We start from the raw sequence: 22,313 nt of genomic DNA on the forward strand, positions 1-22,313 counted from the left end.
ATTTGAAGTCTTTGATTCTTTCATATGTAACTTGATGTGGGCCTTGAAATATAAGATTTGGATATGTGAACAGTAGGGTTAATGCTATTTCCCTTACCTAAATGAAGAAGTTCATTGAAGAGGAAGTCCATTCTAGGATTAAAGGTGAGGATAAATATGAGACACAGTGAACATGCTGGCCTAGTTGCGCTATATGATATATTGGACCACAGCACTAGAGATTTGGAGCTACAAGAAACTTCTGAGGCCATCTACTTGGCATTATTGAATACACCTTTCATTTCAGAGATGTGTATACTGAATTTCCAGAAATGACTTGCTTAAGGTCATAATTGTAGCAACTGGAAAATGTGAAAATTGGTCCTTTGGGTTTGGAAATGGATGATACATTTGACTAGGTGGGCTGAAGTCATATTATAAATGACCTTGAACAAGCACAGAGTGGGGACAGCTATGGGAACAGAAAGTATTCTCATTTGGGTGAAATACAGAGCATGTGGAGGGAAATAGTTTAAGATATTGGTGGGTTGGTATTTATTTCATGCCTTAGCTTATGGAAACTGAAGAGGGGAAGGAATTGTGAAGGAAGGGGTGGAGTCCTGCTTAGGGGGATCTGATTAGTTTCTCATTTCAAAGGGGAGAGTAGCAGTTGGCAGGGAACTTGATGTGTCTGGCCTGAAGGTTTTTGATATAGGATGTTTCCAATATAGAGGAGCTTTAGAAAAGGGATATGCAGAAGGAAAGCATATATAAGAAGGGCTATGGCTAAGATAATGGCAATGTATCTGATAGGGTTATAAGGATCAAATAAGAAAAGGAATCTAAAAGATAAGAAAGCCTAGATAATTGTTCCCTCTCAGTTTCCTTTAATGGCTTCTCCCTCAGATCATACCCTCTAGCTATAGGTATGCCTCAGGGCTCTGTGTGGGATTCTCTTCTCCCTCTGTACTATTTCACTTAGCCTTTAACCAAAATAAACAGCTCAATTCTTAAATTTCCCAAGAAAATCTCTGAATAGAATGGAATGCTATGTAGATCACAATGGCTTCAGGAATCACACAGCATCTTTGATATAGTCAATGGGGACTACAGGGCAAGATACACAACAGGGATGTAGAAACAGTTTAGAAGAAGGAACCCAAACCAGGTACCTGGAAAGTTTTATCCTGAGCAACAAAAAGAATAAAGAGTGGCTAAATAGACATCAAGGCCATAAATCCCAGATTAAAAGTCTAGAAAAAATAGAAAGTAAAGATAAGTAATAAAGAAATGAAGGAACAAAATTGTTTTTGGAAAATGTACAAAAAATTCATTTTAGAAACTCAAATAAAAATGCTTAAAGGGAGGAGAGAAAAAGGATTTTTTTTTTTTTACTATTTTTGTGAGAAGAATAACAGGGATAGAAAATGAAATAACTAAATAAAAGAGGGAAAGGGAAATAAGGAAAATCCCAAAACTAGGGAAGAAAAAGAAAAGGGAGTGGGGAGGAGATGTGGAGAGTGAGAGAAAGAAAGCTGATGAGAACAGGATTACCTTTAAAAAGATTAAGTAAATAAAAAACGAAGTTTAGTTTGATGTTTAGAAAGTGAGAGAGAAAAATCTTAATTTGTGAAAACAATATTATTGATGAGGTATGGATTGTGGCAGGGAAATGGGTTGGTCTCCTAGTTCTCCATAACACCAAGTTAGGGTGGGTTCGCAGCGAGAAACGCTACACAAAAGGCTGTGATAAGAAAAGGCTTTATTAAAGAAAGAGATACCAAAATGTTCTCTTGGTGGACAATGTCAAAGAATTGCTGAAAAACATTTTCTCAGGGCTTACTCTTATACAGAAACAAAACAATTCGGGTTTTACATCCGAAAGGAACATACTTGAGATTGGGTGGGGGAAAGGAGTCTTTCCCAGGGAATGTAGGTTTTGCATCCAAAAGGTGCATAATGTTGGGAACAGAGTCTTTCCCAGGGAATGCAAATGCTCTTCTGGGTGAGGCTGCATTATCCTCATCATCTCCCCCCTCAAGCAATAAACACAAATTCTTTTGGAAAAGGGTCGGTGGTCTCAAATCTTCTGTATCTACTTCCTGCTGGAAATGGTCATAGAGCTCAACCTAAAGGGGGAAAGAAGGGGAAGTGGTGCTTGGGGGAGAGAAGCGAGATCTGAAAGCGGCAGCCACAGTGTCCAGTGGATGCGGAGTTTTCCCATCAGTTATCTCAGGGTTCCCGGGTTGCAAGAGAAGTTGGAAGTTTGCAGCTTGTAGCCTAGAAGAAACAAATTTCACGAGCAATCTGAAAATGTAAGGACCAAAGATGAGCAGAAGGATAATAATCAAAAGAGGGGTTAGTATAGGTGCCAGTAGGGACCATAGCCAGGAACCCCACCCAGAGGAGGACTTGGAGGTGTGAGTAACTGCTCATGGATGTCTTGCAACCAGGCAGCCTTCTGTAAGATTCTCTCTATGCGCAGCTCAACTTTCCTTGAGTTGTTAATGTACATGCAGCAAGAGGTGTTGACCAGAGCACAGACACCTCCGCTGGAGGCTAAAAGATAATTCAAGGCCATGCGATTATCCAAAACCATATTAGCCAACGAGTCAAGAGATTCCTGAATCTCCCTCAGTGAATGAGCCATTTCGTTGGCAAACTGGTGGATTGTGGCTGTCAGGTTGGAGAGAAAGTTTTCATACTCTAAATATCCAACCCAAGATCCCAGCCCCTTTCTTCAAGTACCACAGAGTGTTCTCCCAGAATCCTCGCTTATATCTCCTCAGAGGAGTGGGGGCTGCGTCTGGGGCACTGGTGTTGTATACAGTGAAAGGGGTAATCAAGTGGCCCAAGGTGCAAGACCCATAGTGTTTGAAAGGTGTCAAGCACCGGGTGGAGAGAATCACAGGTGGGAGTGGGTTCCAATCAGAGGCATTTCTCTTAATAGGCCTCTGAGAGGTACTGGAGGGGGATGGGGAACTTACTTTGCAGAGGAAGGCATATCCCTTAGGTGCACAGACAGTACCTGAGGTTAGATTCTGAAGCAGTCTCCTGGTTGCTCGGCCCCGTGGATGAGTGTAGTCACAAAGCATTCTATCTATTGGGAGGTTAGTTTTCACAAGGTTATGGAGAAGCTGTAGGGAAGGCGATTCAGAAGCACTGTGAAGGAGCTTGCCAGGATAATCCCAAAATGGGTTTCCCACGGTCACCTTCTGGGGAAGTGCACGATCAAAAGTGCACCTGGCCTGGGACCCTTTTACACAGCTGGTGCAAGTTGCCGAGGTGAAATTCCGGCAGGTCTGAGAGAGATCACACTTGCTTGCACCCACAGTGTTGGTGGTACAGGTCAGTGTCGCAACATCAGGGATATAGACCTGGCCATCCTGGGAAACAGTGACATCCACTGTCCCGTAGTGTGGTGATATGTAGTTGTGAGATCCTTCCCAGCCAAGAAGCAGGGGACAGTTGGGTCAGAGTAGTTCCCTTGGGGGTTAGCTAGTACGAAGGGGGCAGCGTCCAGGGAGGAGATAGTGGCCCGTGGGAATGGGACCTTTGCAACAAATGCATTAGGTCGCATCTGTGGGCCACCCTGGGGGTGGTGATGGCCCACCCAGCAGTCCTGGACACCCCCACTCCCCACAGAGTTCCCTAGTCTGACCAGGAAGTTGTCACCCCAATAGCGAGGGCCCATGGAGTAAGACCAGGAGAGCTGGAGAGAGAGCAATAAGAGTAGAATCCTCATAATGAGGAGAGAGGGAGATTAGAGAGAGAGCCTTCTTTCTCCAGAGTTTTTCCAGAAGTCTTGCGGAACAGATACTTCAGGTCCTCAATGGGCTCACAGGAATACACTGGAGTATCTGAAGGAGAGGTAACAGAAGCAGCATTTTTAATTCTAGAGATATGGGTCCAGCTGGGGGACCCTTCCAGTTTAACTGCTGTTGGAGTGGGTAAAATGACCTTGTAAGGGCCTTTCCACTTAACACTTAGAGGGTCTGATCCCTGGGGCTTCCAGGTTTTCAAATACAGCAAATCACCTGGATTGACAGGAGATGGGATTTGGTTTGAAGCTTCTGAGGGCCTAGGGAGGTGGCTCCTTTGCATATTCAGAGAGCGCCTTTCGGAATGCGCTGAGCTGAGTAGCAAACTGAGTGACTCCGTGCAAGTCCTCATCTACTAGGATATCAGTGACTAGGAAAGGCCTCCCATACACAAGTTCGAAAGGGCTTAGTTTAATTACTTCCCCGGGGGCGATTCTCACTCTAAGTAGCCCCAGTGGGAGATTCTTTATCCAGTCCTCCCTAGTCTCCAAACAGAGTTTGTGAGGACCCTCTGAAGTGTAAGATTCATTTTCTCTACCTTTGCAGAGGCTTGAGGACGCCAGGCAGAGTGCAGATGATAAGAGATGTTTAGTGCCTTGGCTACCCCTTGGATTACCTGAGAAATGAAGGCCGGCCCATTATCGCTCTGTAAGGAGCTGGGCAACCCAAAACGTGGTATGATCTCCTTCAGCAACACTTAGATACCTCGTGGGCCTTTTCAGTCCTGGAAGGAAAAGCTTCCACCCAGTTAGTGAACGTATCAACAAATACCAAAAGCAACTTAAAACCTCTACAAGGGGCATATGCGTGAAGTCTAGTTGCCAATCCTCGCCAGGGTCCGGCCTCTCCTCTGGACTGGCTTCAGGAGAGGTGGGGGCTTAACGGCTCCCTCAGGATTTAACTGCGCACAGACCGGGCAGGCCTGGCACACCTGTTTGATTGTTTCTCCCAGCTTGTGGCCTGTGAGAATGAGCTTCACCAGGGAATGGAGAGCATTTCTGGTCTGGTGCGTGGCCTGGTGGAGACCAGAGATCAGTTTCCACTGACTTGCCTCCGGGATTAAGAGGTGGTTTGAGGGCGTTTGAAACCAACTGGAGTGGGAAAGGATGTACCCCCGTTCCTCTGCAAGAGCCTTTTCCTGTGGGCTATAGGAAGGAACAGAAGACTCAGGCATTGGGGAATCAGGTGCCACAGTCTGGTGAAAGGGCAGCAGACTTAGCAGCTAGGTCTGCCAGCCTGTTTCCCTTGGCCTGAAATGAATCTCCCCTCTGGTGCCCGTTACAGAGTATGACCGAGACCTCTCTAGGTTCCCGGACAGCTTGCAGTAGGTGCATAAATTCTCCCCCATGTTTAATGGGAGAGTGTTTTGCTGTCAACAAGCCCCTTTCTTTCCAAATAGCTCCGTGAGCATGCAAGATATGGAAAGCATATTTGGAGTCAGTGTAGATGTTGACTCTCATCCCTTTCCCCAGTTCTAACTTTCTGGTTAATGCTATGAGCTCCGATTTCTGTGCAGAGGTGCCGGGAGGCAATGGCTTGGCCTCCAAGGTGCCGTGAAGAGACACCACAGCATAGCCCGCCTTTCTCTCCCCATTCTCGAGAAAGCTCGACCCATCTGTGAACCACTTCCCGTCCGGGTTCTCAAGGAGGGTGTCCTTTAGGTCAGGTCTGTTGGAGGGGACAGAGTCTATAACTTCCTCACAGTTATGGACGATCTCTTCTGATTGAGAGATGTCAGGGAGGAGAGTGGCAGGATTTAAAGTGCGACAGATTTGGAGGGACAGGTCAGGGGTATCCAGCAGGAGAACCTGGTACTTAGTAAGTCTCCCACTAGAGAGCCATTGATGTCCCTTGGCTTCTAAAATGCTTTGGACTCTGTGTGGAGTCAAAAGCTCTAATGGCTGACCCAGGGTCAGTTTGGAGGCTTCCTCAATTAACAGGGCTGTGGCAGCCACTGCTCTGAGACAGGAAGGCCAGCCTAGGGAGACAGAGTCCAGCTTCTTTGAAAAATAAGCTGGGGGTCTGGGGTCGAGCCCTAGAAGCTGAGTAAGGACCCAATGTCTGTCTATGCCTCTCATCTACATACAGAGTGAAGGGTGTCTGTAAGTCAGGCAGGGCAAGAGCAGGAGCAGAGGTCAGTTTGGCTTTCAGGGTTTTAAAAGCTTTGACCTGCTCTGGTCCCCATTCAAGAGGAAGGTTATCAGGACCTTGAATAGAATCATAGAGGGGCCTGGCAATAATCCCAAAATTAGGAATCCAGATCCTGCAGAAGCCGGCCATGCCGAGAAAGGTCCTCAGCTGCTTTTTTGAGGCAGGTTCTGGGAGGCTTAAAATAACCTGTTTCCTCTCCTCTATTAGAGATCGAGAGGTGGGGGTGAGATTGTGACCCAAATATTTGACTGACTGGCGGGCAATGTGGGCCTTTGGTAGGGAGACCCTGTACCCCCTTGAGGCTAGAAAGTTTAAGGTCTTTGTGGCCGTTGTCAGAGACTCCTCTCTGGTCGGGCTGCAAAGTAATAGATCATCCACATATGTATAAGACTGCTGCCGGACAGATCAAGGTCCCGCAGATCTTTAGCTAGGGCTTGGCCGAATAAATGTGGGCTGTCCCGAAAGCCCTGGGGCAAAACAGTCCAAGTGAGCTGATGGGGAAGTTCCCCTGGCTCAGCCCATTCAAAGGCAAAAAGGAATCTCGAGTCCTCATGTAGAGGGATGCAGAAAAAGGCATCTTTAAGGTCCAGGGTGGAAAACCATTGGGTATTCCCTGGAATTTGTGCGAGAATCGTATATGGGTTGGCCACTATGGGATGGATTGGGACAACCGCTTCATTAATAGCCCTAAGATCCTGCACTAGCCGGTAATCTCCGTTGGGCTTTCTAACAGGGAGAATCGGAGTATTACAAGGGGAGTGGCAGGGAACCAGGAGTTTGAATTTGAGGAATTTGTCAATCAAAGGCCAAAGCCCTATCCTATCTTCCCGCTTAATTGGATATTGGCGCCTGTGAGGAAATACGCTAGGATCCCTTAATCTGACAAGGGCTGGACTGGCATGCGTGGCTCTCCCAGGGACGCCCTGGTCCCACACGGAAGAGTCTATTTCCCCCCAGATTTCACAGGGAATGTGGGGGGCTCTGGAGAGGAGTGCACAGAGATTATCTGGAGGCCTCACCAGAGAAAACTGGGCTCCCAGCTTCATCATCAAGTCCCTACCCATCAATGGGCTGGGACAGGAAGGGATAATTAAGAATGAATGTGGAAACAATAGATCCCCAAACCGGCAAGGTAGGGGGAGGGTTTCCAAACAATGTTTCCCTTCAATTCCCATCACCTTATGGGGGGAGGGGCGAGTAGGACCCGAGTGCTGGAGCAGAACAGAGAAAGAAGCCCCCGTGTCAAACAGGAAAGAGACTGGCATACCTCCTATGTCCAAGGTCACCCTGGGCTCGGCTTCGCTGATGGAGGTAGGGGGGCCATAGCCAAGCCCAGGGCCCCGTCAGTCCAGGACTGGAGAGGCCTGGAAGGCGAGGCTGGGGGCCGTGGTCCTCCCCTTCTCCGGGTAGTCGCTCTTCCGGTGTCCTTCCCGTCTGTATCTGGGGTAAGGTCCTGGAGGCTGGCTCTTCTGAGGGCAATTTCTTGCCCTATGAGCGGGCTGATTGCACCTAAAGCACAAGCTTTGGGGACCCTGGGAAATGGCGACAGCCAGAGACTGGGCGTGCTCTCTGTTCCTTGCTCTGATTTTCCGTTCCTCCTCCCAATCCCTGTTGTTAAATACCCCAAAGGCGATTTCCACTGATTCATGGGAGTCTGGGGCCCTAGTTCCAATTTCTGCAGCTTCCGTCTGATATCTGAGGAAGACTGACTGATAAAATGCATGCCGAGGACAGCAGTCCCCTCTGGGGAAGTGGGATCTAGGTTAGTATATTTCCTAATGGCTTCCACCAGGCGCCCCTGAAATAAAGCGGGATTCTCGTCAGCTGCTTGGGTGACTTCTCTCAGCTTATCATAATTAACCTGCTTTTTAATCCCCTTTTTCATACCCTCAACGAGGCAGGTTAGGAAATGGTCTCTTTTCTCTCTATCCCTGCTCCCCTCCTGATAGTTCCACCCGGGGTCTGCAACAGGCACTGCTGCAGCCCCTGCCTGATATCTACCGGGGGAGGTGAAGGCTAAGTCATCTCCATACTTCTGGGCCAGATCCCAGATCCTCTTTTTCTCCTCTATGGTACAACAAGTAGAGAGAAGGATGTTAACATCTCCCCAGGACAGATCGTACTGGAGAGCAACAGCTCTAAACCCCTCAGTGAACTTAGTAGGATCCTGAGAATACCTGCCCAGTTTCTCCTTAATCTGGCAAAGATCCAACATGGAGAAGGGCACCTGCACTCTAAGCGTTCCCCCCCCCCCCCCCAGGGCTGGCCACTTCCCTTAAGGGGCAAAGCTTAGAAGAGGTCCCTGACCCAGAGTCTTGAGCCACAGCTGTGAGGTGATCAGGCTCTGGGGGAGGGGCAGGAGGCTGGAGGCTTGGGGCCAGAGCGGCTGGAGGAGAAGGAGGAGGAGAAGGAGGAGATGGAGATGGAGGAGGTGGAGGAGGTGGGAGAGAGCTGGAAGAGAAGAGAGTGCCGCTTCTCATCCGAGAAGGGCTAAGCAACGCAGGAGCCTTAGCCCCAGAGTCCGGCTCTGGGGAAGGGGAAGGAGGGAGAGGTCGGATAGCGTGGGATCTTGGGTCCTCCATCTGGTAAGGAGGTGGCTTTGGAGGCGAATTAGGGGCGGCCTGCGGAGGGCCAGGAGGCGGGGCAGACGCTCCCTGCACCTCCAAAGGAGTAGAAAGGAGAGAGTCATTTAGAGGATCAGCTTCTTTCTCCATTTCTTCCACAATAGACTTAGCCAGCAACATCCTGCAAGTTAACCGTGATTTAGGGTTCTGGGAAAGGGCCATGAAGGCCTGGACATAAGGAATTTCCATCCATTTCTCTTGTTTCTTGCAAAATAAGTCCAATTCTCTAATGGTGGTGAAACTGATAGAGCCATTAACTGGCCATGCCTCGTGGTTGTCTAACTTATAGTGAGGCCAGACAGTATTACAAAAATGGACGAGCCTTTTCAACTTTAAGTCTTTTAAGCCAAATTTGTTCATATTTCTCAGGAGATAGCCCAATGGAGAATCTCTAGGGATGGAAGAGAAAAACTGACCCATTTTTGCCACAAGCCCAAACAACCTTACAGTTCTATAGCGTAACCTTTCTAGACATCTCAAGAAAGGTGTCAACGAAAGGCCCTCTTGTAAGAAGACAATTCGTCCAAAAAAAAAAAACAGGATTTCGTCCCCACAGCGTCCTATGGGCGACTAATTTCCTCGACCAGACTCTGAGGCTGCCAGCAGCTTAGGTTATAACCCCGGGGAACCACAGCTGCCACCCCCGCTATAGAAGAAATTATAGTGGGCTTCTTACCTCAGCAACAAGATCTCCCTGTACCGGGCCACCAAATGATGAGGATCGTAGCAGGGAAATGGGTTGGTCTCCTAGTTCTCCATAACACCAAGTTAGGGCGGGTTCACAGCGAGAAACGCTACACAAAAGGCTGTAATAAGAAAAGGCTTTATTAAAGAAAGAGATACCAAGATGTTCTCTTGGTGGACAATGTCAAAGAATTGCCGAAAAACATTTTCTCAGGGCTTACTCTTATACAGAAACAAAACAATTCGGGTTTTACATCTGAAAGGAACATACTTGAGATTGGGTGTGGGAAAGGAGTCTTTCCCAGGGAATGTAGGTTTTGCATCCAAAACATGCATAATGTTGGGAACAGAGTCTTTCCCAGGGAATGCAAATGCTCTTCTGGGTGAGGCTGCATTATCCTCATCATTATGTTAGAGACAAATAGAGGTAAACATAAATTTAGCTCTGATAAATTTAAATGAAAGGATTAAAGAATCCTATTATGAAGGAGTCACAGATTGAATAAGAAACCAAAACCATATAACTTGTCCCTTAAAAGAAATCTTAAAAAAGAGTTATATATATCTTAATATATTTAACATGTATGGGTTATACCTGCCATCTAGGCGAAGGGTGGGGAGAAGGAGGGGAAAATTTGGAACACAAGGTTTTGCAAGGATCAATGTTGAAAAATTTCCCATGCATATGTTTTACAAATAAAAAGCTTTAATAAAAAAGGAATATTAAAAAAATAAAAATAAAAGAGTTATTCAGAATAAAAATAAGGGACTACATATTTACTATGCATCAAATAAACCTGTAAAAATAGCAGTTAATATTTTCCCATATGATTAAGAAAAAACAAATAATCAAAACATTAAAAGAGAGTAATAAAGAAAAAACATGAGGTTGAAAAGAAGAGAACAAACCAAGGACTACTATACTTTAAATTCCTTACCATCTAAATTCATAAAGGAAAGATTGACTGACCTACAAGAAGAAAAATATAACAATGGTAGCAGAAAATGTTCATGTCCTCTCAGATAAGTGTAAAAGTAAGAAAAAATGAAATTGCTAGAGAAACTAGAGAAAAACAATTTATATATTGTCTATGAAATGAAACTGTTGACAAAAAAAACCCCAAATCTCCTGATGACATGAGATTTTCACAAAGCTGTGCTATGTCTTAAGGCTCAGAAAAATTGCAAACCAATGTAAAAATGCATGGGAGATAGATAAATGTTGCTTATTGCACATATTATCAGACTTAAGTCTGAAAATAGTTATGCTGAATTTTCTTTTCTTTTCTTTTTTTTTTAGCCTTTTAAAAATAATAAAATTTATAGAGACTAGTTCTTTGGGAAGAATGGAGGGGCTCTGTGTGAAATGATGGTGATCTTAAAAAGCATTAAAAATATTTTTAAATAGATATGTTTTAGAATGGTACAGATAGAACAGATAGAATTGAATGAGGATTCAATACTCTGACTGTTGACCCTATTTTCTGATCAACTAAGTAGAAAGAAAATGATCTCTCTCTGAGGCTTGAGTGATAGTTCATGATGGTGAGGTGAAAGTTTTGCTGAGCTGAATGAATGTGGTGTCCTTGGTACATATCATTCTTTAATGCCATTCCTTTATTATGTCTAAATAAAGCTTAAGGACTTATGGATCCATCATTTTTTCTAGTATTAAAACCATACTACCATTCCGGGGATGGAGCCAAGATAGTGGAGAACAAACAAGACTCTCTGTAACCTCCTCTAACATTCTCTCAAACAAACAAAAGATTAAGTCTCTAAACTGGTTTTGAAGTTAAGGAATCCACAAAAATTTTGAGTACAACACATTTCCAGAAGATACCTTGGAAGAATTACAGAACAGGTCAAAATAATCAATGACTATAGTAATCTAGTTTTTGCCAAACCCAAAGACCCCAACTTTTGGGATAAGAACTCACTATTTGATAAAAACTGCTGGGAAAACTGGAAACTAATATGGCAGAAAGTAGGCACTGACTCACAACTAATATCATATGCTAAAATAAAGTCGAAATGGGGTCGTGATCTAGATATAAATAATGATATTATTTAAAAAAATAGAAGAACATAGGATAGTTTACCTCTCAGACTTGTGAAGGAGGAAGGAATTTGTGACCAAAGAAGAACTAATGATTAGAGTCATTACTGATCACAAAATAGAAAATTTTGATTATATTAAATTAAAAAGATTTTTTATACAAACAAAACTAATGCAGACAAGATTAGAAGGGAAACAATAATCTGGGAAAACATTTTTACATTCCAAGGTTCTGTTAAAGTCCTCATTTCTAAAATATATAGAGAATTGGCTCAAATTTATAATAGTTTAAACTATTCTCCAATTGATAAATGGTCAAAGGTTGTGAACAGACAATTTTCAGATGAAGAACTTGAAACTACTTCTAGTTATATGAAAAGGTGCACCAAATCACTATTAATCAGATTAGCTAAGATGACAGGAAAAGATAATGATGAATGTTGGAGGGGGTGTGGGAAAACAGGGACACTAATACATTGTTGGTGGAATTGTGAATACATCCAACCATTCTGGAGAGCAATTTGGAACTATGCTCAAAGAGTTATCAAACTGTGCATACCCTTTGATCCAGCAGTGTTTCTACTGGGCTTATACCCCCAAAGAGATCTTAAAGACTCGTATGCACAAAAATGTTTGTGGCAGCCCCTTTTGTAGTGGCTAGAAACTGGATACTGAATGTATGCCCATCAGTTGGAGAATGGCTGAATAAATTATGGTATATGAATGTTATGGAATATTATTGTTCTGTACAAAACGATCAGGAGGATTATTTCAGAGAGGCCTTATGTTATATTTTCAAAGCCTAGAAGAACACCTTACATCTGCTTAGGCTTAATGAATGATTGATTAATTCAAAACTATGAATATCCCGTATAGAAGTATGCTAAGGGTTTTGCTTATCTTCAACAGGACAATCAGGAGCAATAGGTGGGTAAATTTTTAACTCAGATTGTGGACGACATTTTTAAATATTAGAACTGTCTGAAAATTGAGCATATTGACTTGTGGCTTAGTGAATTTCTCCTCCTTTTGGGCCTTTGGGTAAATGATGGATGACAAATTACTTGAAATATTATAGAGAGGATTGATATGAAAGATGAAGAATTTGTAATCTTTTGTGATGTCAACAAAATTTTTCAGGCTGTCTGAATCTTGGTGACCCTATTTGGGATTTTCTTGACACAGATACTGAAGTGGTTGACCATTTCCTTATCCAGCCCATGTTCCAGATGAGGAAACTGAGGCAGCAGGGTTAAATGTCTTGCCTGGGCTTACAAAGTTAGTAAATGAATTTAAACTCAGATCTTGACAGCAGGCTCAGTGCTCTATCCATTGAGCCACCCAGTTGTTCTTTTTGTTATTGTTCAGTCATTTCAATCATGGCCAACTCTTCATGACCACATTTGAAGTATTCTTGGCAAAGATACTGGAACAGTAGCTATTTCCTTCTGTAACTTATTTGATAGAAGAGGAATTGAGGTAAATGGAATGAAGTGACTTTCCAAGGGTCACCCAGTCAGGAAGTGTCTGAAGGTGGATTTGAACTCAGTAAGATGAATCTTTCTGAATCCAGACTTGACACTCAATCCATTGTACCACTTACCTGCTTTGCATATCATCACACTACTTTTCTCATTAGCACTTACTTGATTTTATATATAGATATAGATAGATATTTATGATTTAATAAGCCCTAAGTATTTGTCTGATATAATTGAAATGACTGAAAACAACAAAATATGTCAAACCCTAGTCTAGGTGCTGAAAATACAAAGATAAAAATGAAATAGCCCCTGTACTCGAAGAGCTTACAGCTTGTTGGTAGGTGTAGCAGATATATGTCCATACAAAATATACATAAAAAGAAAAACAAATAGTCAAGGAGGGGAGATTCAGCAATCAAGGGAAGGGGTCCAAAAGCCTCACATAAGAAGTGGTATTGAGGAAACTAAGAATTCTCAGGCAGACATGAATAAAGAAGGCATTTTCAGGCATTGGACACAGCCTTGTCAAAAGCTTGGAAATGAGAAATATTTTTGCATATGAAGTTTTATATTTGAAGCAAAACAAGAAGCAAGAAGGTTGAATTAGCTGAATTATGAAGCACATGGTGATAAATGATATAAGAGGAGGCTACAAAGGGAAGTTGTAGCCAGATAATGAATAGCTTTAAATAAGAGAGAAGTTTGTATTTGGCCTTACATATGTTATTAGGTAGCTACTGGAACTCATTGAGCAGGGAATGAATACAATCAGACATAGGCCCTTTGACATCTGAGAAGAAGAAGGATTGGAGAGGGGATAAAGGGAAGGATGGAGGCAGGGAGACCCAGGGGGAGTAGTAAAGTAATGAGGTGTGGGAGTTAAAAAGAGAAATACAAGACATGGAGAGGCAGAGCCAAGAAGGCAGACAAAAGTCAGGTATTCCTGTGTTCCCTATTCTCTCTTGGAAACAACATTAAAACGAGACTAAGCACATTCTCGAGCAACACAACCCACAAAAAGAAAGGAAAAAAAGATGTAAGGGAAGTAGATTTAACAGTATCAGTGCTTAGAAGGAGTGTTTCATTTTTCCCTCTTCTGGCTAGGTCTATTATTTCAATTAAATAAATCTTTCTTGAGGAAATATTTTCTATTTAAAAAATATAGCAGTCTTCTGGGCCATCTCGTGATCAAATGGGCTAGAATAGTTCACAAAAAGATTTAAACTGGAAGATTACCATCTTGTGGCCAATATGGATATTACAGTTTTTTGGATGCCATCTCACACCAACTCATAATACTTCACCTAACTCATTTGAAACTCTATTTTCCTGGGGGCAGTTAGGTGGTGCAGTGGATAGCGCACCAGCCCTAAAGTTAGGAGGACCTGAGTTCAAATATGGTCTCAGACACTTAAAACTTCCTCGCTCTGTGACCAAGTCACTTAACCCCAATTGCTTCAGGGGGAAAGGGAAAAACAACAACAACAACAACAAAAAACTCCACATACTTAGCACACATACCCTTTCATCTCCCCTGGGATATTTTGCTCTCTAACCTAGGTTGCCCCACCTGCTTTGTGTATGGTGTCCACCAGCTGGTAGGGATATCTTGCTGCCTCTCAACAAAACCTGATAACATCCTTTGAAGGTTTAGCTAGGAGCTCTACTGATAATTTCAGAAGTACTTCCACTAGAGGGAATCCTTTTGCCATCTGCAGGCTCCTGGCTGTTGGATATAAGCTACAACTGACTATGATGAAGAAAATTATCCTTCTCTCTACAATGATTTCTTCCCTCTAGTTCTGAGCCTAAAATGTCCATCAGGTTCAAGTCTCAGTCATTATGGTTTCTTTGGGTTTCCCTAACTAGCTAGCTGATTTCAATCTCTCACCTTGCATCCTGACTCCAATGTTTCTATGGCTCTAACTCCCAGCCATACGATGATCGCTGGCACATGAAACAGAACAGTATTCTACTATGAGATTCATCTAGTGGAGAATATACCTATTCCCAGTTCCATTTGTAGTATCCACACTATGAATGAACTATGATATTGAGCAGGAATAAGCATGAGTTCCAAAGAGTGAATTGTCTCAATCAGACATTTTGATGAAGCAGCCAGTTCCTGTTAGGCAACCAATGAAAAGTGGCATACACCCAAATCTTAGTGATGCAGTTAGTGGCACTGCAGAGAGTTGTGGGAACCCCTCTTTGATCTTCACAGGTCTAACATGAAAGAATTCACAAACCCGAAATATTAGACTGGCAAAAAGGAAGTTTATTGTAGGCACTACAGAAGCCAGCTTTTGCTAAGAAGACTGACTTCTGAGTGACAAAGTCCTGGCAGAGAGATAAAAGTCCTAGCAGAGAAATCCTGGCAGAGAGATAAAGAGGGATTAACACTGAGAAGAGAATGTTTTTACAGCAGGCAGGGGTCCTGACAGGCAGCTATGCCAAGGAGAGAGAGAGGTTCCTTGACAAGGCATGGTCTTGCTTTGGATCTCTGCAAAGAAATGAGCCCAAAATTGCCCTTTAATAGGAAATCTGAATCTGAAGTTTCAATTGAATGAATTACTTCAATGTTGTCACTGCCCCTAGGCCAACTGAATAAAATTACTTAAGTTCCAGCTAAGTAGGAGTGGTCCTGGACTAATTTTTAGCTCAATAGAGGGTGCAGCCAGCTACTCAATAGAAATATCAGGTCCAGATCTCCAGCTAAATGAGACCACTTAAGTTTGAGCTAAGTAGGGAGTGGTACTGAGTCAATCTAATTTTTTTAAATAGCTTTTTATTTACAAGATATATGCATGAGTAATTTTTCAGCATTGACCCTTGCAAAACCTTCTGTTCCAAGTTTTCCCCTCCTTCCCCTCACCCCCTCTCCCAGATGGCAGGTAGACCAATACATGTTAAATATGTTAAAGTATATGTTAAATACAATATATGTATACATAGCCATACAGTTATTTTGTTGTACATGAAAAAAAGACTCAAAAATAAGGTAAAAATAACCTGAAAACGAAATCGAAAAATGCAAGTAGACAAAAACAGAGGGAGTGGAAATGCTATGTTATAGTTCACACTCATTTCCCAAAGTTCTTTTGCTGGGTGTAGCTTCTTATCTTCATTATTGAACAAAGGAAATTGATTTGGTTCTTCTCATTGTTGAACAGATCTGTGTCCATCAGAATTGATCATCTTATAGTATTGTTGTTGAAGTATATAATGATCTCCTGGTTCTGTTCATTTCACTCAGCATCAGTTCATGTAAGCCTCTCCAAGCCTCTCTGAAATCATTCTGCTGGTCATTTCTTAGAGAACAATAATATTCCATAACATTCATATACCACAATTTATTCAGCCATTCTTTAATTGATGGGTAACCATTCAATTTCCAGTTTCTAACCACTACAAAAAGGGCTGCCACAAATATTATTGCACATACAGGCCCTTTTCCCTTCTTTAAGATCTCTTTGGAATATAAGTCCAGTAGTAACACTAGTGGATTAAAGGATATGTACAGTTTGATAACTTTTTGACATAATTCCAAATTGCTCTCTAGAATGATTGGATACATTCACAATTCCACCAACAATGTATCAGTGTCCCAATTTTCCTGCATCCCCTCCAACATTCAACATATCTTTTCCTGTCATCCTGGCCAATCTGAGAGGTGTGTAGTGGTATCTCAGAGTTGTCTTAATTTTCATTTCTCTGATTAATAATGATTTGGAGCATCTTTCATATGGGTAGAAATAGTTTCTATTTATTCATTTGAGAATTGTCTGTTCATTTCCTTTGACCATTTATCAATTGGAGAATGGCTTGATTTCTTATAAATTAGAGTCAATTCTCTATATATTTTGGAAAGGAGGCCTTTATCAGAACCTTTGAATGTAAAAATGGTTTCCCAGTCTATTATTTCCCTTCTAATTTTGTCTGCATTAGTTTTGTTTGTATAAAAGCTTTTTAATTTGATATAATCAAATTTTTCTATTTTGTGATCAATAATGATCTCTAGTTCTTCTTTGATCACAAATTCCTTTCTACTCCACAGATCTGAGAGGTAAACTATCTTATGTTCTACTAATTTATTTATAATCTCATTCTTTATGCCTAGATCATGAACCCATTTTGACCTTATCTTGGTGTACAGTGTTAAGTGTGGGTCAATGCCTAATTTCAGCCATATTAATTTTCAATTTTCCCAGCGATTTTTGTCAAACAGTGAATTCTTATCCCAAAAGCTGGGGTCGTTGGGTTTGTCACACACTAGATGATTAAAGTTATTGACTGTTTTGTCCTTTGAACCTAACCTATTCCACTGATAAACTAGACTATTTCTTAGCCAATACCAAATGGTTTTGGTGACTGCTGCTTTATAATATAATTTTAGATCTGGTACAGCTAGGCCACCTTCATTTGCTTTTTTTTTTTTTTTTTTTCATTAGTTCCCTTGAAAGTCTTGACCTTTTGTTCTTCCAGATGAATTTTGTTGTTAATTTTTCTAGATCATTAAAATAATTTTTGGGAGTCTGATTGGTGTAGGACTAAATAACTAGATTTGTTTACATAGCATTGTCATCTTTAATATACTCACTCGACTTAAGCACTTAATATTTTTCCAATTGTTTAGATCTGACTTTGTGTGGAAAATGTTTTGTAGTTTTGCTCATATAGTTTCTGACTTTCCCTTGGCAGATAGATTCCTAAACGTTTTATACTATTGCCAGTTACTTTATATGGAATTTATCTTTGTATCTCTAACTGTTGGATTGTATTAGTATTGTATTATTAGGGAGCTGCTCTGGTCTAGTCTTTGTTGCTCCAACAGGGACTGCAGAAACAAGAGCAGGGGGTGTGGGTGGGAAGGTCGAGAACCTGACAGGAGGCTGCCAACCAGGGACCCAATGGGTTACTTGAGAGGATTCTGTATCTATACAGACATCATTGATGATCACTAGCTCCCCAGAGGATGGCAGGCAGGGCTGGGTCCTGAGAGGGCAAGAGATGTGACCTTTAGCCTAGGGGACTCCTCTGCCCTCCCCTTCTCCTTCCTTCTATCTTTCCAGCCTCCCTGCTCTTACTCAATTTTTCATGGTCATGTAGCCATCCATATGATCCCTATGGGGAGATGCTGCTGGGGAAACTGAGGCTGGAAGCTCTTTTCTCTCCTCCTGCTCCCACTGTCTCCTCTGCAGCTCCTCCTCCCCCAGCTGCCAGAAAGCCCAGAGTTCAGAGGATGAAGACCCCCACCAAAAAGCCAAGGGGCCGAGGGGAGAGGGAACTTGCTATTCCAACTGAGGGGCTCTGAAAGCAAAAGGGCCACTGCTGCTCCAGAGTCATTGAAGACCTGAGGCCACTTTTCCTGGACTCTGTATGTACTTGTGGAGAGTGTCCTCTGGTTTGGAAATATTTTTAATCAATTGTTCTTATTATACCACCTTAATGTAATGGGGTCTTGACCAATGAGTGCCCCTTCCAAAGAGCCAGTGTAGCACAGCCAGTGTTGCACACTCTGCCTGCTGCCAGCATATGTGGAAGATGAAAAGGAATCTGCTTTTGGAAAGGCATGATAACATGTAATGGAAAGGTCCTGCTTCTTGATTTGGAATATGCAAAGTTATTATGATTGCTTCTGGTCCCCTTAACCTATGAAAAACATAAGCCTATGATTTCATGCTGAGCTGGAAACAGGGAATACTTTGAAAAGACACTAACTAGACAAGATTTTAGCACCTATCAAAGGCTAAAAATTCAGAGAGACAAGCAAGTTTTCACAAGACTTCTCATAGAGGGGTCTTTCTGTACTACATTGCCTTTCACATGGGAGACAAAGGATGGCAGCAAAGATGTGGAGCAAGATGTGGAGCAGGGAGAATGCTCAAAATAGTTCATACTTACAAATATGAATAGCAACCCTGAAATGCAGATGAAGAGAAGGAGGGATGGTGGTATGAGGAGACAAAGAGAGAGATGGAGTGACAAACAGAGGCAGAAACAGACGGAGAGGGAGACATCTGGAAACACAGAGACAGAGACATAGACAGAAACAGAAAAACAGAAAGGTGGGGGGAGGTAGCTGACGTGTATATTGCTCTATAAGGTTTTAAAATAGTTCTCTATACATTATCTCAAAAAACCCACAAAGATAACTACTAGTAATATTAGTAGCTTCATCTTACAAATGAGGAAACTGAAGTCCACAGAGGATAAGGATATGGGGTAGGATCACACAGTTAGAAAGTATCCTAGATTACATTTAAATATAATCTATCCTGACTTCAAGTCCAGTGCTCTTTCCTCTTTCCCACATCATCCATAAATACAAGAGAACAGCAGCAGACCACCTAAAGATCAGAATGAGCTGGTAATGGTAATAAAAGTGAAGGATTTGTCTGTTAATTCTGTCATGGGCAAAAAAATAAAAAATAAAAACAAAGAAAATCCAGGAGCTCACTCAAGACAAATGGGAAATAATGGAAGATGGAAGGATTTCTCTTTAATTATTGACTGTTATGGGCCAGAACTCTGTACTTGAAACAAGGATTCTTACAACAAGGTGCTAAGTGGAATTGATAAGACAATGGTTATCTAGTTTAGCATGGTAATTAATAGTTCTCTAATTTATGATGATTGATTTAATCTTACAACAAATAATTATTCCCTAGTGATATAATGATTGGCTTATACTCAGTATACTGTAAATGATCTAATTATAATAGAGCATATAAACTGGGACAATCAGGCAGGGTGGGACTCAGAGATAGATTCATTCTATCATCCACCTTTGTAGTGGCTGGAGGCTGAAGCACAAGTCCTTGGAATCAGACAGAGTCATTCCATCTTCACCAGCCTCGTGGTGGCTGGACTGTCCTGCTCCCCCCACTGAGACCAAGGCCCATCTGAAGGGCTTCAAGAAAGCTTACTTGGTCCCAGGCAAGGGAACTAGACTGTGAAGGAGAAAATAAAGAATTTGAACTTTAACACCTGGCTATTCTTGTGGTGATTACTCAACTGAAACAAAGACTGGTCCAGAGACCTCCAGAAAACCAACGAGAACATTACATTTTGGTGGCTGAACGTGGGACTAAGGTTTACCATCAGCAGTCCAAACTGACACGATCCTGAGTTCAGTGAAAAAGTCTCTGTGACTCAGAAATTAGGGAAAGTACTTCAGCTGAAATGGGACAAATATTTAGAAGGAAAATGTGTTGGAAGCATAGTTAAACTAATAAAAAACCAAGGTTTGATTGTAATTTGGAAGCAGATCATTGAACTCTTCGAAATATTAAGATACACATCTCCTAGGTTCTCTAAGGAAGAAGAATTAGAGCCAGACAAGTGGAAGCTAGTAGGAGAGCAACTAAGTGAATATTACAACGATAATGGTCCTGATTCAATTCCTAAAGAAACATTTTATACATATAATTTAATACAATTGGCTTTAAGAGATTATAAAAGTATTAGAATAAGGGGGAAAAAAAGAAAGTGCAGGAGGGGGAGGATAATGACAAACTAGGTGAAAAGCATGAAGAATCAGACAAGAATGGAGTTAAGTATGATTCTGATGAAATTAAGGAGTGTGGTGCTTCACAGCAGGAGCCATTAGGGCATTCCCCATCTCATGACACTCCCCCCTCAATTAACCTTTCAAGGGTAGAGGGAGAAGGAGAAGGGGGAGGGGCAGTAACACAATCAGCACTACCTATGAAGCAGCCTATGACAAGATTACAAAAGGTACTAGTTAAAGCTAAAAAAGAAGGGCAGGATGTATCTAATTTAATAGAAGCATACCCTGTTATTCAAGAGTTTGACTCTTCAGGTCAACAAAGGAGAAGATACACTCCTTTTGATCTGGAAAAAATCAAAGATTTGAAAAAGGGTTGCACTCTTTATGGGGCTACATTGTCTTATTTTAAGATGATATTAGAGAATTTGGCTTATGAAATTTTTAACCCTTAGTGATTGGAAACCTATAGCAAGGACATGTTTAGAACCTGGACAAAACTTGTTGTGGCTTTTGGAGTATAGTGAACTATGTAGAATACAAGCCCAACAAAATAGGTAAACTGGAGTCAATATACAAATCACCTTTGACCAACTCTCAGGTAAAGGTCAGTATGCAGACACTGCATTTATCCTTTGATAATTATCTTTGATAAGATTAATTATCCTTTGATAGCATATGATCAAACAGCAGCTGCTGCTATCAAAGAATGGGGCTCCCTTCCAGGACTAAAAGATAGAGGGGAAGCCTTCAGGAAAATAGAGCAAGGTCCAAATGAACCCTTTGCTGATTTTGTGGTACGACTGCAAACAGCTGTCATATGAACAATTGGAGAAAACACAGCTACAGGAATAATGATAAAACAACTTGCTAAAGAAAATGCTAATGAGGTTTGTAGAAGAATCATTCTAGGACTGCACAAGGATGCTCCTTTAGAGATCATAAGACACTGTGCCACAGTGGACACAAATGCCTTTTATACCCAGGTTATGATGTAGGACATGGGAAGACAGGGTCCTTCATGGCAAGGGACTTCCAGAAAGACTCATCAATGCTTTCAGTATGATAAAGTAGGGCTTCTGAAAGCTCAATGTTGGCATAGAGATAGAGTGAGAGGACAGGATGAGAGAACAAGACCAAAAAAACCCCATGTCCAAAATTCAATAAAGGCTTCCACTGGGCCTCAGAATGTAGATTGACCTAGAGAAATGAGAGATGGGGCCCAGCTCCACAAACAAAACCTCAAACAAAAAACAAGTGAGGCATGATGGCAGCTGAGGTCACACCCAGAAAGTCTTTAAAACTTCAGGACTCTGATATGATCAATCAGCAGAGAAACAATCAAATGGGAGAAGGGATTACAATTGGGGAGAATATAATCTTTTTAACCAGCTAGAAGGGCAGTGTCCAGTGCCAGCAGCTCTAATATGAACTCCAGTTGATGAGGAGAGATCCAAGAAAGTGGTGAATGGAAGGGACCAGACAGGTTAACTGCTTGAGGGAAAGGGTTTGCTTGTATCTCTACAGATGGAAAAGGAATCAGATAGGTTCCAATGAGCCGAATTCGCCTTGTCCATCAGAGAGAGACAGAAAAAGAGAAAAAAACCTCAAAACAAAGCAGAAGACCTAAAAACATCTGACATTGAAAGAGCATGTTTCCTGAGGAAATGGTAAGGGAGCATCCAGTCATCCTTGATGAATTCAAAGAATGATGTCTGAGCTGCTGTCAGGATTGAGGAATGCAGAGAATGAGTGCATTTGAAGCTACCAGGCTCCACAGTGACAAGTTATTCTCCAAATCAAAATTTCTCTCCCTCCTACCCTAAGCAATTGGGGTTAAGTAACTTGCCCAGAGTCACACAGCCAGGAAGTGTTAAGTGTTTGAGGCCAGATTTGAACTCAGGTCCTCCTGACTTCAGGGCTGGTGCTCTATCCACTACACCATTTAGCTGCCCCTTCCAAACCAAAATTTCACCCTTGGGTAATGAAAGAATTTGCAAG

General features: G+C 42.1%; 1 long non-coding RNA gene across 6 annotated transcripts in view; it reads right to left on the minus strand.

Moving 5' to 3' along the window:
* Window positions 1–1,724: 1,724 nt before the first annotated feature.
* LOC127542993 (uncharacterized) overlaps window positions 1,725–22,313 on the minus strand; it is a 121,652-nt gene continuing 101,063 nt past the window's right edge. For all 6 annotated transcript variants that reach the window (XR_007949038.1, XR_007949034.1, XR_007949037.1 and 3 more), the window contains 2 exons: window positions 9,252–9,381; window positions 1,725–4,945 (listed from right to left, as the gene is read on the minus strand). This is a non-coding gene — a long non-coding RNA (uncharacterized LOC127542993). The remainder of the gene's footprint in view (window positions 4,946–9,251; window positions 9,382–22,313) is intronic.

This window comes from Antechinus flavipes, chromosome X (assembly GCF_016432865.1).
Source record: "Antechinus flavipes isolate AdamAnt ecotype Samford, QLD, Australia chromosome X, AdamAnt_v2, whole genome shotgun sequence".
In the NCBI taxonomy this organism is placed as follows: domain Eukaryota; kingdom Metazoa; phylum Chordata; class Mammalia; order Dasyuromorphia; family Dasyuridae; genus Antechinus; species Antechinus flavipes.